We start from the raw sequence: 15,229 nt of genomic DNA on the forward strand, positions 1-15,229 counted from the left end.
CTTATCCTAATCCTAATCCTAATCCTAATCCTAATCCTAATCCTAGTCCTATCCTACTTTTGTAGTGGTGCAGGTGGGAGAGTGACAGAGAATGTGGAGGTACTGATAGAAGGAAAAGTTTTTTCACCATGACAACAGTTTAAGGACTGTACAGTTTAAGGACTGTAGGACAGCCTTGGAGGCTTTCAAGACCCAGCAGGATAAATCCCTGAGCAGCCTGATCTGAATTCAGTGTAGACTGTACTTTTAGATTAGTCTAGACCCCCCTCTGAATTATTCTGAGACACTGTGATGTTGGCTGCCAATCTTGCTTATGGAATTAATGTAGTTCTGGTGTTGCTATTAAAACAAAAAATTGTCTAACTGCAAGGAGGTTCAAAGATCCAAAAGTAGAGTTTAAAGGAACTCCCAGAAAAACACCCCTCAGCATGAAGTGTGACTAATGATTCATCAGTTAGCTTACAGATGTAAGCATGAGCAAACTTGGTAATAGTAGGCTTTTCACACTAAAAGGAGATTATTTGTGCCTATATAGCTATTTGTGAATGAGAATATCAATTTATATCTATGCTTAACATCAAAAGGGAAAATTGTGCATCTAATTGCATAAATACTGTGTGTGGAGTTAAATACTGAGGATGCCCACAGAAATAATATTGGTTAGAGAGAAATATCAAGAGAAATCAGCAAATAAACCTGTCATCTAATTGGTCTGTCTAGATTTGCAGTTTTCCAAGCATTGCTAAGAAAGATTGCATGCTTGGGTACAGCATGTTGAACTAATGGGTGGCTGCAGAAAGGATCTGAGCAATCTGTGATTAGTTATCAGATGCAGTGTATCAAGGCTGGCACCTGAGTGCATAGCCACTCTCCATCACTAGAAACCTGCAGCAAAGGCACCTGTATATACAAAGGTTTGCTCCAGCTGGGCTCTGAATGCTGGCTTTGAAGTAGGGCAGTGCTGTGACTCATGGCATATACGAGTTCAGGGTAGTCTGTCATTATAAACCCCTGGGCCGTGCTGGCAGGGTCAGTGGGAGGATGGGAGGGCATAGCTGATGTGTGTGTGCAGAGGCTACAGGCAGTGCTTTGGGAAAACTTGTGCTGTCTGAGCAGAAATCTGGACACTATAGCGTGTTGACTTCTTACCTGTGAGGCTGTTCACTCCTTATCACTGGAGGAGGGTGTAAAAGCAAGGCCACTGCTGTTTACTGTTTCTTGAGAGACATCTTAATTTCTTAAAAGTCACCATTAAGCAATTAAGTTCTCTTATTCAGTACATAAGAGGACCTATAATTTCTAGAAACTGTTTTGATGATAGGATAACACAGATATAATTCATTTTCACAGTGTAAGCAGCACTTTACAGCTACAATCCATCAAATTCTTGCAAATCTCTGTAAGTGCGCTTCACATTGCAAATCTATAGTGCCGGGTTTATTTTTAATCCATGAGCCTCTTCTGCACAATTATTCAGAGGAGTTTCCATGGTTATGCCTATAACCTGTAAATGAAACAGTGTCAGACTGTGGGCACATGCAAGGGCTGTGTTCACAGCTAAGCTGTTAGCCCAGAGCCTTGACCTGCTGCAAGGACTGCTTTCTGAGAATTTGCTCAGCCAGGTCTGGAGAGACAGCACAAACCAGGGACAGTTCCCAGTGAACAGCCTGAAGACAGTCACTCTGTTTCTGAGGATGAGAGTTTAGCCAAAAGGATAAAGCTGTGCTATGCCAGTTGGTCTCCAGGCTGGGGAATGGTCCCTGGCCCCATTCACTTACTAGAATAGACATAATCCTGGTTGCTGTGTTCACAAAGATGTCCTTAGCAATTTGGGACCCTGGTGACATTTTTGTCAGCCAGCTGGCCACCTCTGGCTATTGGTACATAAAGTTGTGGTCCTGTGAAGGGCAGAAGCTGTGCTGCATATTCTCTGTTTTGTGTAACTTGGTGCTATTACAGTGTGAGAGGATAGCCTGAGCTGCCACCTGTGCAAATAAAACCTTGTTCCAATTAACACGTATCGAATGAACACAGCACCAGATAATTGCAGGAAGATATCTTTAGAAGGATAAAAAAGTATTTTCCTTTGGAAAATCAATGTGCTCTCACCCTACCTCTTTAATGACTGTTCATACCTGTCATTGCAGCCTTCCTGTTGAGACCACATGTCTTCCTCCCCAGGCCATTAGCTGTCTCTTTTCATTTGTGTTGCCATGCCATAAAAAAAGAAAACAAACACTGTGGGATCACAAATGTGGCCATAATTTTTTATCAAGCAATTTAAAGCAGAAGCTAATAACAAGGAAAATGACTAATATTTGAATAGGTTGCTGCATATACAAACAACACAGTAATTGTCTCTCAGTCTGAGTAAAAAGATAATAAAAGTGTTTTACAGTGCTCCTTAATTGTATGAAAAAAACTTAAAATCCAGACTTTATTATAGAAAAAGCAAGCATTAATCTGTCTGAGGGCCATTTTGTGGAGAATGCTTCCTGGGGAGGTGTGGTGATAATTACTTATCTTTAATAGACTTCTGGATTGTGGAACCAAAATGCAGTGGTGAAGGAGGTATAGTGGTTATTTATGAGCCCCTGAGCCACCATCCTCCATTATATCCCACATCTAGTGTGACTTGCGGGTCTGCATTTTCAGCATTTTTCTTTGGGTCCCCTTCAGCACCCAGCTGCTGCAGGCCGTCGAAGGAAGCACACTGGCTGAGTCACTCCACAGTGTCACGTGAATTTTCTGCTTTCCTCAGTGAAACATCGTGTTGGCAGCTCAGAGTGTAGAAAGGACTGGTAAGGCATGGTGATGGCCACAGCTTCATGGGAATCAGGCAGGCAGCAGAAAAAGGAGTCACAAAGATACTGTAGAGTGCCAGGTCAGAGGAGCTTGTGACCACAGTGGTAGCAAAAGTGGACAGGAATGAGCTTGGGTGAAAAAAGATGCAGCCAGAGGATTCAAAGGAAAGTCGGTTTAAGCAAAATACTGGAGGAGAGCAGGCTGTCTTTCTGTTTGAAGTTAATGGCAAAATTCTCAGGAAGGAATCTATTATGTATTAATTCTTGCTGAAGGGTCAAGTTAACTACTGAACAAGGTGTTTTAGGTTTTTTTAAAAACCTAAACCATCTATTGATTTGATGGAAGCTGTCTATTGTCATTACTTTTGTGCAGAACACTAAAAACCCTTGTTCTCTGTTAACTGTTCCATAACTGAGACATGGCAAATAATTTTGGTTTTTCCCCAGAGCTCCTATATGGTCATGCAAGAACTTTTCTCTGCTTGGTGGATATCAGAATTCTGTTTAAGTGTAGATGTTCAAGCTTCTTCCTGTGGTTTGTGTTTTGCTTGTACTTATTCTGCATTCTTCCAGGACACATTTGTTGTAGATTTCTGCACTCGGAGCATACAAACACTAAATTCAGCTGACAGCCCCTAGAAGAGAATGAATAGAGCTAAGAACTTCTCTTCAGTTATTGACACTTAACTCCGTGAGTGGAATAAAGTTCAGTATCTCAGTGCCAGATAAAACTGTATAGATTAATTTTCTAATCTTTAAAAGCCTGGTCTAATGAAAATGAAATATTTCTTTAGCAATTCTATTCTAGTGAGACATGGAATATTAGTTTCACATACCATTTTTTGGTGATTTTTTTTTTGCTTTCAATATGATTGTAGTCACATTATGAGACATGAGCAAGAGTTTTGGCGTCAGGCACCATATATAAAGGGGCTTGGAAAATTGGACAAATCCTCCATCTTTTGTATGGATTTTAGGGTCTGACATTTTTACCTTGTCCCCACACTTTCTGAAGTATCCTTTTATATTGTTTGTTATATGCTATATAAGTACTGTACATTATATAAGCCAGTGAAAATATATTAATAATAATTTAAATTAGTAGTCTCTGTTTGCTATTTGCATACTCCAACTTATTTCCTCACCTCTGCCAGTGAGAAGCAAATTACTTTAGTATAGATGACAAGAACAATTCAACCTCAGAAGGAGAAATGCATGGCATAGTAGAGATGAACAGATGAGAAATGAATGAATGTGCAAATTTAAGAATAAATTAATAGAAGCAGGACATTTTGGTAGCATCTTTAATGCATGAAACACCAGGGACATCAAAAAATATTTGTGAAAATGTTTCTTCTGTCATTATGAGCAGGTAGTGTGGTTATATATATGTTAAGTGGAAAGTGAATGGAAAAATAATTTTGATTTATTTAGAATGCTGTGTAATTTTGAGGCAAAGCTGGCTGTAGAAGCACTGCAGAACATATATCCACAACTCAGCTCTGAGTCCTCCCAGAAAAGTGCTGTGATGGAAAGGTAAATTCCTATATTGAATTACTTGGGATCAAACCAGGTTTTTGCTTAGCTTTTTTTTTTTTCTCCCTGTAACTATTAAGTATTGTCATCTATCATTGTTAGGAGAAGTACTTAATGACACTTTAAACATAATTTATCACTCAGTCTACAGCAGTAAAAATCTCTAATCAGAAAACCCAGATTGGAGGCTAGCACCTTTCAGGCAGAGATGTGTAAAGGAGTTGGATGTAAGAACAGACATTATTTTCAACAGTGTGATTATTACAGGTTTTTGGCTTACAAAGATTGTGGTGATAACTGGAGCACTTTAAGGACAAGACTAAAGTATATCTTCATGTCTTCTACTGGCTCATGGTATGGAAGTAACTCTATCCTAATAATGAGAAGCCCTTCTCTTAGGCTTTGGATAAATGTGGGTTGTCATTTCATTATTCAGGAGGGTGGCAAACCATGAAGTGCTGTGCTGCCATTCTAATACCTTTCCTCACTTGCTACATGGCTGCGGGGAGTCTCTGTGATGGAGAGGGAGATTCAAGGGTGAATATGGGTGATGCAGATGTGGGCAGAAAAAGCTAATGGTGAGATGGAGCACTCTGCAGGGGTGAGGTGACTCCCAGGATGGGGACAAGGAGCAGAAGGGAGCAGGACTCACTGAATTCAGCAGACAGCAAGATGTATGGAGCAACCTCTAGCAAGAGTAGGTAGCTCACTATGAAGCACTGGCAAGGGTTTAATTCCTGTGAGCTTGATGAGCTGGAATGGCACCAAGCACTTGCATTCTGGATGTGTTCTGATATCCGAAAAGTGCTTCTCAGAGGACACTGGTCGAGATCTTTTACAACTGGCCAGTTGTCAACAATTTGCAGCTAGGAGGCCTTGGTATGAAAGACAGAAGAAGTGTGAGGCCTCTTGCAGAGAAGAAAAATTAATCCCTGGGCCTCATGCTGTCAAGCCAAAAGAGAAATCGATGCCTTGGACTGGCTACCTAGAACTGAGGCTAGACACAGTTAGAGTATAAAGCAGGTGTTTATTAAAAGGCTTTCAAAGGATACACCTTGGGCAGTGCAAAAGACTACACCCAAGATGGATGACCATGAGGAGTTTTCTCAGATGGATATATGCTTGATCTATTTGCATATCAGAGATTAATTGTGCAATTATAGCTTCAGGAAATGAAGTCACATTCCCCCAGTTTGCTTTTCACCCCAATGCACTTTTGTTTGTACTTTTCAAGCCTGAGACTGAAATGATGACCTTGGTTCTCAGGTGCAGGAGGATTGTTTAGTCTGACCAAAATGTGAAGAAAGCTAACTAGCATTCTCTAAAGAGTTCAAAATTATACAGTAATGCAGTACAGAATCTGAAAAATATAAAACCTAAAACTTATGGCATCAAAATGGCATGGCATTTCACACACCTGCCTAAGTTAGAATCCTCTCGTAGACACTGTGACTTTTTTTTTTTTACTTTTGTTTAGATATGTCTTTCCAGGTGCATGGTGGAGGTCACCAGATCAGTCTTTGCTGAACTCACACCTGTCCAAGCATCTCAATATTTTTCTTGCTCAATTTAATAAGACCAAGTCTGAGGCACAGAGAATATAACAGATTATGAGCCAAGTGTGTGATCAGGTATATTCTGGAACTCCTTATACACGTGAGATGCCACTTTGCTTCTTAGCTGCTGTGACATGATTGCTGCATTAGAGCTCTTTAATAACACAGTGGCAGTGAGATCAATGGTAACTGCAGTATATCAGCTTTATCACTGAAACTTTACGGAGGTCAGACATCCACCTGCTCTCCAAGCAGATGGCCCCCATGGGTACTTTTAATATTTTCTGCTTATTGTATAATTTAATTTTTAATCTAAAAATCCTTAGAGTCATAAAAGTTACAACCCTTTCCTCTTCTGTGCAAAGCAGTACAATAGTAATTTATTCCAGTTGTTTGGCACTGCTGAGTGCAGAAGCTGGTGGTGCTCTCCTCCACCCAGATAAAGGTTTACTCAAGACCCTGTGGAGTCCATGCTACTTCCCCAACTCTTGCTGAGAGCAGCAAGTGTGCTTGTTCCTGTACCTGTCATAGTGAAACTGAACTGAATTCACCTGTGGGCCATGGCAGACATCTGGTAGTGTTCACCAGCTGCGGAGCACCCATCATTCCAGCCAGATTTGACTGGTCCTTGTCACCTCCCGCTTCTGCCTTGCTGCAAACTGAATTTGCATGGATTCTGCTGATAATTTGCTTGCATTCATATTGCATTCCTCTTTCTTTTTATTAATGCAAAAACTCTTTCAGGCAAGGGTTTGACTTCTCTGTGTTGTTTTTTTTTCTGGCCTAGTCTGACCCTGGTCAAATATGAGACCTTCTGTCCTTTTACAAGTACTGCTACTGGTATTACTACAAAAAATCAATGGCATCATTAGAAAATAAAACTCCTGTATGCTTCAGTGCAGCTGACACCCAGCTGATACATAGCTACATTAAGACATAGTGATATCATACTTACATGCCCTTGTTAGTGCTTGTAGAATGATAATGTGGACCTTGATTCTCAACAGCTCTTTTTAATTTCCCCAGTGAAGTGAGTTGCTCTCGCACAGAAATCAGAATAGGTTGTCAGCATTATCTATGAATCTGTGAATATGTGAGCTTGAACTACCTCCTCTGCCTTACTGGGTTTGAAATCTTGCAGCATAACAGCTACATCAAGTAACAGCACTCTTGTCTAAATAGAGTTTGTACACAACAGGCAGCTCATCATCAAAGCAGAAGCATTTAGTGAATGTGCTTATTCAATTGGCCTTTTTATTGCATTATGGCTACAAATTTTAGAAAGTAGAAATTGCATACTTTTTCAGATTGACTTCGGGCTTTGGATGCCCATTTTTTCATCACTTACCTAGCAGATGGAATTGCATCTCATGATAGCCTCATTGCTTCTTCTGCCTCAAAGGAGGTAATAGTCATCTCATGTATCTGCCTTTCCATCTTATCCAGTCACAGATGTTTTCTATCCTATTGATTTGCAAGTTCTAAAATGAACAAAAAAAAAGGAAAATGGTAAAAAGTTCTGGAAGGCAAGGACATGTCACAAACAAGTTTTAGCTCATTGCTTAGTCTTAGTATTTTTAAAGTTAATTTTTTTTAGTAAGTTAGGTCAGCTGAAAGCAAATAGGATGAATTTCAAATGGAGTGTGAGTTCAGGCTTTCCTAAAATCTGGGCCCCCTGAGCTCCAAAAGAATTAAACAACTGTAAAGACTTTGCCAATGTGTAGTACCAGTACTGTCAGTGCTGAATTAGGATCCTTATCTATCAAGATAGAAAAAGAATTTTTTTTCCAATGGCTAATGTTATCCCCTTAGGTTCTAATTTCTTTCTGCTAATGCCTTTCTGCTAATGCCTTATGTTTGTTCATCAAACAGAACAGGTTTTCATTTGCTAATGTTGACTTTACTTTTGTCTTTCTGCTTCCAGCCAGGCCTATGTCTGTTCAAAATCAGCCTTACAAGTGCAGGTTCAGATGTTTCCCCTTCTAACCCCCTGCAGAAAAGCAGAGATAGAATCTTGGCCCATAGCTCCTGAATAGGATCCTGGTTCAAGCGACTTTTTCATAGCTGAGCACAGAGACATGGAGCCCTTTATCCACTAAATAAACCTGCCACGGTCACAGTGTAAGCCCTTATTGACTTTGCCAGGAACTTGGATTATCTTGAGCCCATCCAGTGACCAACTCACTTCAAGCTGCTCAGGGAAGCATCTTAATGGTGCTGCTGGTAAAATGTGAAATGTTTTGTTAGTGAAAGATAGAAGAATATGTTGCTACAGTGGAGAACAATAAAGTATATTCCATCTACAACTGTGATAAAAAATATATGTGTGTGTGATTTTACAGATGTAGTCAGGTAGCCCTGTGGTCTGAAGACTGTGGTGGAAAGGTCTTCTCTTATATTTTTTGTAGAGAAACCGAGGACTGAGGCCAAATCTTCAACCCTCTTTCATTTAGGTGTTGACCACGCACTGAGAATGTTTCACTTGTTCTGGTAAAAATTCATTCAGTTGTGAGGAATGGAGCTGAGAAATTTAACCTATTAAAGAGGATGAGAAATTACACTCAGAAAATATTTTATAGGGCCAGAGAGAGGGGAGGTGGCTGGATTAAAGGGAGTTTCTCTTGTTGACTTTCTGAGTTTAATTTTGTGTTTCATTTCCTCTTCATGAAAGCATTTTTGTTTCATATTTAGACCCAGACATAGGAAGTTATTGCTGCAAATTTCTGTTTGGGGAAATGTTTGATATTCTGTTTTCGTGTGAATGTTGAAGCTATAACATTTTTGCTATCCTTTGAAGGAATTTATCAATATTTGAAACCGGTTTTATTTGCTGTCAGCACAACTTGCCTGATAGGTTGTATATCTATCTGTAAATAAACTGAGCCCCATAATAAAGCCCGTGGATGTGTTTGTACTGACACAGGCAGGACATGGAGGAGAACAAGATGTTGCTCCTGCACAACAAATTTACTACTTAATTTCATAAAAGGTGATATGAAGAGGGGGGAAGGTCTGTCTCAATGTCAAAGAATGACAAAAGGAATGTAGATATGATGTGAAGAAGTATGTGGGGTTTGGAGTGCAATCAGATAAAGGATCTCGGGTATTTGGGAATGAGTCTACCCAGACTGGCAGCAAGCCTTGGCACAGGGGAGGAGGGACAGGTTAATGGAGCATGTGTCACTGTGTGCACTGCCACTGTTTCAAAATTGGCATTCTGTGGTACTTTATCTTAGAGATTAGAAAATCAATATTTACTTAAATATATGGTGCGTTGCTAGCAAATAAAAGTAGAACAGCGTTTTTTTCCTTCTGAATGGGAAGTGACTGGTAATTAGTCATTGAGATGGAATCAGGGGTGGGAAATCTATGACCACAGCTTTTTCAGGCTGAAGCTTGTGGGTCTCCATAGCCAAGTGACAGAAGATAACCAAAATTTTCTTGCATGTGAGTCCAATTAGTGAGGAGTCCGTGGCATCATCAGCATTCTTCAGTGTCCAGTCTGAAAAACCTCTCCCCCGTGGGGATGTACCTTTTTTAAATGAAGAGCTAATAAAATATTCCATGGTAAACACATTTTCTTGCTCAGAAAATTTCAGGACAGATTAATTGGTGCTTGTATAGACTTTTAGGACTATATACTTTTAGTACTGAGTTCACAATGGTTATCATAATCTAATAATAAAAATTTAAATTAGAGTTCCAACAGTGAGCATTTTAATCCAAGTTAGCTGGAAAATAGCTCCTCTGCAGTATTCTTAATTTACTTAAAAAAATTTGTCAGCATTATATATGTGTTATGCAATTACTTTATGTAATATATTATTACTACTTCCTTAATATAGCGATATTAAGTGTATTTTTGCACATTCATAGCTGTGCATAACAATCATTACAACCACTAAAAAATGATGTGATAGGACATTGCCTGTCAATGTACATTTCCCATCTGGAGCCAAGAGACAAGAAAGCATAATGGATTTTTTCAGAGTTTAATGAGTTCCTGTGAAGTTCAAGGTAAAACACAGAAGGACTGGTGCTCAGGAAGTTGGATCTTGCATGTAAGTGGCTTGGGTAAGGGAGAATTTACTGTATACCTTCAGAGGCAGGTTTTCTCCTAATTCCTTCAAACTTGTATGGGGCGGATGAGGTCTCGAAGGACCTTGCACAGAACTAGGTTGAGTCTGACAAGGGGACGAATGACAACCTGCACAGCTAAATGCTATAGGCCACATAACTCTGAATTTTCATTATGGATGCTCTGCAGAAGCCATTTATAAGCCAAAGCAAATTAAAGGACACATCTAGAGAGGACGTATTAATGCAAATGCAGTCAGAACTAAAGTTTTGTCTGAGCATGGGATAAGCCCTATGAGAGATGCTTTGTACGGATAAGCCTCACAACGGATTGCAATGTAAAAGCAAAGGCAAAGCAGGGTTATTATGGAATGAGAAGCATGTAAAATATAGGACACTGCAGACAGAGCAGCTGGAGCTGGGGATTCTTCAGGCACTGCCGAAGCAGGACTAGAAAGTCCCCTTGTGCTCTGTCTCCAGCAGCAGCATCAGGAGATGCTACCTTGACTGGAGATTTCTGCCCCAGGCTTTCGTTATGCAAAGCCCATACTCCTTCCCCCCAGCAGCTCCTGTTTGTTCTGGTGCTCGGTGATGGTTTTGCTCGTTGCGTGTCCGGTTTTCGGCTGTTTGGGGGGCCTGGAAAGGCCCGGAGTGGCCTTGGGGCAGCCCGCGTATCAAATGACGAGAAGAGGCTTCAGTTCTTCTTTCGGTCTTTATGTTTGTTAATTGTTTATCTAAAAGATTTTCTTTCGGCCCGACAGAGGTCTATTCAGCAGCCAGCCATGAGCACACTGTGCTGCCCTCCGGACAGTCACCTATCTTTATACCCATTGTTACGTGTACAATATTTATCATTTTTCCCCAATCCTTTTTATTTTTATTGTCCGGTGCACTTTCAGTAATGACCAATCCCAAAGTGCCACCATCACCAAAGAAGATGGAGGAGAAGAAGAAGAAGAAGAAGGACAGGACACGCCCCAATTCCTCCATCTTACTTCTCTAAACCCCCCTGTACATAAATCCTAAACCCTGTGTCTCACCCTCTAATTAACTAATCCCTTCACCATTCACCCCGGTGAAGTCCTCCTATCCTCATACAGGTGTCGTCTCCTGTATAGGATCAAAGTCCAGCCACCAGACACTTCTGGCAACATTCCAGGACTCCCGAGCCCCCCAAGGGTGGTCTCGGTGGCTCGGAACCTCAGTCCTGAGGTGCTGAGATCCCACATCTCCCCCTTCTGTTTGCACCAAGAAAACCTCTTTTACAATCCGATTCATGGCACATGGGACGACAAGGATGAGGACTAGGAGAACTATTAAAACATAAAACCTTACCCTTAAAATTCCTCTCCAAATGGGAGAGATGTCAAAGAAATCTACCAGCTGATCAATCCATGATCCTTTGTTAGTTTTCTTTGTAATAGGTAAATTTACCCCATTGCCTATTGCAATGAATGAAAAGGATGATGCACATAAGCATCATGAAACTCATGACCTCACTTTTGTGCAAAACCCTTGCAATGTTTTTCATTCAAGACCCCAAAGAGAAAACCCCCCAGAGTCTTTCGTTCCTCTTATTTCTCTTCTGAGTCGTCCTTTGCAGTCTGAGTCCCGACTTTTGTCTGAGTATTCGTCTCTTCTTATATATTGTTGAGAAAAATCGCTGCATTGTTGCAGACTCGTTATGAGGTGACACTGTGGCTCCGCCGAACCAATCCGGCATGTCGTGCACTTCGGTCATTCCCCCACGAGGTGGCGCTGTCACCGGGCTCCGTGGCTGGGATGACGTCATGAACACAACTGCCTCTCGTTCAGCTGATTTTCGCTGTTTGCAAGCTTGCTTGAGACCGGGGCTACCTGGCTTTTAATTCAACTGACAATAGGGTTAGAATACACACGCCTCCCCTGGAGGGAAGAGGCTTGGACTCCGAGGGTTTTAACCAAAGGCACCAAGTGTGGAGAAGGCCCCTCCTCGCCCGAGACGTCACCGGGGGTCTGGCCCGCCCCCGCCCGCACTCTATTCTCTGCGCATGCGTGCTTTCCGAGCCGCTCCCTGTCTCTCCCGAGGTAATTTCTCCCTCTCCCTTTTGTTCCACCTCTGAAATATCCCCCCCTCGGTCTGCCCCTGACTCTGTCTCCTCCTCCTCCGACGCTGTGTGTGCAGCCCCTCGTCGGTGTGTGCAGCCCCCCTCCCGCCGGCACCCTCGCGCGTTCCGCGATTCGGGCCGATCTGCGCACCGGGTTTTTGCGTCACAACCGCGCGCCTCCTACGTCTCCTCATGGCAGCTTTCTGGGATTGCGCAATTTCCCCTATTTCGCTGCCCGTGTCAGACGCCCCGGCGTTGGTTTGTGGTTCTCTCCCCGGGTTTTCGCGAATCTCGCCCGCCGCGCGCTTTTCCGTATCCCTGCCGGCGCCCGGGGCGGCTGCCCCCCCCGGCCCTAAGCTGAGGAACGCCGCGCGAAAACACGTGTCCCTTGTTATTTCTTCACCCGCGCTCCCCGCCTGCTCCGCCGCAGCCTGGCTGCGCTGCTCCGCCGCCGCGGCGCCGCGAGAAAGCGCCCCCCCCGATCCCTTCTCTCCCCACTGCTCCCCCCCTTCTGCTCCTGAGTCCTCCATGCTCTCTGGAGTTTCCGGACGCTTTAGGGGTTTTCTGGGGTTTCTGGGTTTTGGGACCGGGTGTTTTAATAATATCCCTTGCTCTTTTTCTCCAAGAGCATTTTCCTCCTGGCTTTTTAAGGCCAGAGCTAATTTTTTCCCGGAGCTTCGCTCCCCCCTCTTTCAGAGGGTCCCGCAGCTTTCTGCTGCATGCACGTTTCTGCCAGTGGGTAGTTTAGCCTTGCCCATAGCAATAATTGTTTTAATTCTTTCTTTGGAATTCCTTCTGTATATGCTTGTGTCACGCCTTGTAAGGCGGACAAAATTTCCCGTTGTTCCTGGGAGAGTGTGCCCCCCATGTTCTTATTTCTGGGCCTTCTTACCAAATCTATCATCAGGGCAGTCCGGAGGTCTCAGTCTCTGTCCAGCAGATCAGGAGAGGTGGTCCCAGGGCGCCTTTCTGGTTCCGGTCCGGGCTGTTCTGCTACGAATTGTCTTCGGCAGAAGCTGAGAGATGGAATTCTCAGTGACTGCTGTTTTTTGCAGACTCTGTTGGCTTTTTTTCTCCTCTTCTCTCTTTTTTTCCTTCTTGTCAGGCTTCTTTCCTCAGGAGTTATCAGTGCTCTCCTGGGACCTCGTCTAAGATCGGAGCTGTTCCCTTCGGTCTTTTGGTCTTCAGGGCTTTGAGGCTGCCCCCCCCCCGAAAGCTTTTGTGGTGGTTCGAGCTCACCCAGTGGAAGCCAGTTGTCCGGTTTTCGGCTGTTTGGAGGGCCTGGAAAGGCCCGGAGTGGCCTTGGGGCAGCCCGCGTATCAAATGACGAAAAGAGGCTTCAGTTCTTCTTTCGGTCTTTGTGTTTATTAATTGTTTATCTAAAAGATTTTCTTTCGGCCCGACAGAGGTCTACTCAGCAGCCAGCCATGAGCACACTGTGCTGCCCTCCGGACAGTCACCTATCTTTATACCCATTGTTACGTGTACAATATTTATCATTTTTCCCCAATCCTTTTTATTTTTATTGTCCGGTGCACTTTCAGTAATGACCAATCCCAAATTGCCACCATCACCAAAGAAGATGGAGGAGAAGAAGAAGAAGAAGAAGAAGAAGGACAGGACACGCCCCAATTCCTCCATCTTACTTCTCTAAACCCCCCTGTACATAAATCCTAAACCCTGTGTCTCACCCTCTAATTAACTAATCCCTTCACCATTCACCCCGGTGAAGTCCTCCTATCCTCATACAGGTGTCGTCTCCTGTGTAGGATCAAAGTCCAGCCACCAGACACATCTGGCAACATTCCAGGACTCCCGAGCCCCCCAAGGGTGGTCTCGGTGGCTCGGAACCTCAGTCCTGAGGTGCTGAGATCCCACAGTTGCGGGCTCTGTCCTGCTGGGCGGTGGGGCAGGGAGCCGTGCCTGGTGCTCCGGCCCCTCCGGAGGCGCTGGGCAGCCGGCGGGAACAGCGGCACCGGGGGCTGCTGGCCAGGGCACACGGCTCGCTTCGCCCTGCGCCTCTGTAATATCTGTGATTTCACATTCCAGCTCCTCCAAGGCTCATGGGTTAACACCATCTGTCCCAATGACTTGTGGAAACAGGATCTGTCTGCTTGGTCTGAGACCCCTGTGGGTTTGCTTCAAATTCCTCTCACTCTTCTGGACCAGTCTGCTGCAAAAGTGTCGGGTCCCAAAAACCCCCCATTGTGTTCAACAATGGAAATCAGTGCAAGGAAATGAAATAAGATTCCTCTTATTGTCCCCACAAAAGATGGTCCTTTTACACCTTTATCATCATTCTCCTGTAACTGGTCTGATCCAGAATTTTAATGTCTCTGAAGGAGGACAGTAAACAGAGCAAAGCATTTTTCAAGTTATTTTTAAATTATCTGCTTTACATTTGACCCACCCTGTTTTATGGGCTTCTCTGTTCTCCTTATTTGAACCATTGTCCTATTTCTTAAACACCAACCAATTTGCTAGTGACTTTTCTATTGAGCTATGCAAGTTGTTTTCTTGAATTTCTGTTTCTTTTTCAATCATGATATATTTTATCTTTATTTCTGATGCACTATTTTTGATACTCTTCAGGCTTCTCATGGTCTTTCTGCTTTTTATTTTGACTGTTCTCTGACCCTTTCATGCCCTCCATCCCTTTGCTGGCTTAACTTATTTTTATATAATTCCATCTATTCAGACTGAATATCTATGTGCTGGAGGATATTATGAAAAAAAAAGTCCTGTGGATTTCTCTTAGGTGCCATGACAATTTTGTCATAGTATTTTTATACTTTTTTGTTTAATATTACTCATCTTGCAAAACCAGTTCCTCTGCCTTTACCTACTACCATATTTTTCCTGTAAGTTTGGTTACTTGATAACATGGTATTTGTCTGCTTTTTCTTCTCCATTATGTGCCAGAGATGCCTGTTATAGAATCATGGAATGATTAGGATTTGAATTGACTTTAAAGATCATTTGATTCCAACCCCCCTGCTCCATGGCACTTAGTAGATTCTAATTTAGTCTGAGCATTTTATTTCTTCTATCTTTTTGGGTTTAGGCTTTTAGTACTGCTGTAGAAACATTTGCAAGTTCTGCCCTCACCCTGTCACCTGAAACTGGTGTGAACAAGTGGAATGGCACTGAAAGTGGCCTTGTTCACCTT

The 15,229-nt window shown here is 42.9% G+C and overlaps 1 long non-coding RNA gene across 1 annotated transcript; it reads right to left on the reverse strand.

Annotated features, from left to right (window-relative positions):
* Window positions 1-1,326: 1,326 nt before the first annotated feature.
* On the reverse strand, window positions 1,327-7,373 carry LOC141728330 (uncharacterized). The gene is made up of 3 exons (XR_012579251.1): window positions 7,245-7,373; window positions 2,136-3,439; window positions 1,327-1,504 (listed from the first exon to the last, which is right to left on the reverse strand). It is a non-coding gene; the product is annotated as an uncharacterized LOC141728330 (long non-coding RNA).
* Between the last annotated feature and the right edge of the window lie 7,856 nt (window positions 7,374-15,229).

Source organism: Zonotrichia albicollis, chromosome 2 (genome assembly GCF_047830755.1).
Source record: "Zonotrichia albicollis isolate bZonAlb1 chromosome 2, bZonAlb1.hap1, whole genome shotgun sequence".
Taxonomy (NCBI): Eukaryota; Metazoa; Chordata; class Aves; order Passeriformes; family Passerellidae; genus Zonotrichia; species Zonotrichia albicollis.